Raw genomic sequence first — 953 nt, 5'->3', positions numbered from 1 at the left:
CCAGGTGGGGCTTCTCCCTCAATATCCCCCTTTACCTCAGATACATGAAGGAAACAATATGGAAATAATAGTCTTACCCACTTTCCTGTGGCCCTTGAACCTTTTTACCCAAATTAACTATGTAAAGATTGTCAAAATTTTTTTATTTAAAAAATTTTATTTAAATTTTATTTAAAATAAAAAATTTTATTTTATGGAGAGAGATGGAGAGGTGACAAGAGAAGGTCTTTTGTCAGTCAGGTGGTCGAGCAGTCACTTAGGCCCTAAAATGCAGATCTTTGTGAAGACCCTAATGGGCAAGACCCTCACCCTCAAGGTGGAGCCCAGCGAGGCCATCGAGAATGTCAAGGTTAAAATCCAAGACAAGAAGGGTGTCTCCTCCCCCCCCTAGTCCCTACTCCCGGCCAGCAGCATCTGATTTTTGCTGGCAGGCAGCTGGAGGAGGACTGCACACTATCGGACTACAATATCCAGAAAGGTCCACTCTGCATGTGGTGCTCCATCTGCGGGAGGCTTCATGGCCCCTCCCTGCGCCAGACGTACTACTGCAACAGGATGATCCGCTGCAAGTGCTACAGCTGTCTGTACCCCTGCACCATCAATTACTTCAAGAAAAATGTGGCCACACCAACGACCCGAGCCCCAATACCAGGGTCAAATACACCAGCACCCTCACCCGCTGCCAAGTCTCAATAAAGTTTCCCTTTGGTTGACCTGAGCAGGAGAGAGAGAGAAAGAGAGAGAAGGTCTTTCATCTGCTGGTTCACTCCCCAAATCGATGTATTGGCCAGAGCTCAGCTGATCTGTAGGTGGGAGCCAGGAACTTTTCCTGATCTCCCAAATCCGTGCAGGGGCCCAAGCACTTGGGCTATCCTCCACTGCTTTCCCAGTCTGTAAGCAGGGAACAGGGTAGAAAGTGGAGCAGCTGGAACTAAAACAGGTGCCCATATGGG

General features: G+C 48.3%; 1 pseudogene; it reads left to right on the top strand.

Annotated features, from left to right (window-relative positions):
- The first annotated feature begins 268 nt into the window (after window positions 1-268).
- On the top strand, window positions 269-713 carry LOC121171078 (annotated as a pseudogene).
- Window positions 714-953: the final 240 nt, after the last annotated feature.

Source organism: Ochotona curzoniae, unplaced genomic scaffold (assembly GCF_017591425.1).
Source record: "Ochotona curzoniae isolate NIBS_2020 unplaced genomic scaffold, NIBS_Ocur_1.0 scaffold_2587, whole genome shotgun sequence".
Lineage (NCBI taxonomy): Eukaryota > Metazoa > Chordata > Mammalia > Lagomorpha > Ochotonidae > Ochotona > Ochotona curzoniae.
The sequence above is the reverse complement of the archived record's forward strand: the minus strand, read 5'-3'. Positions and strand labels throughout refer to the sequence as shown.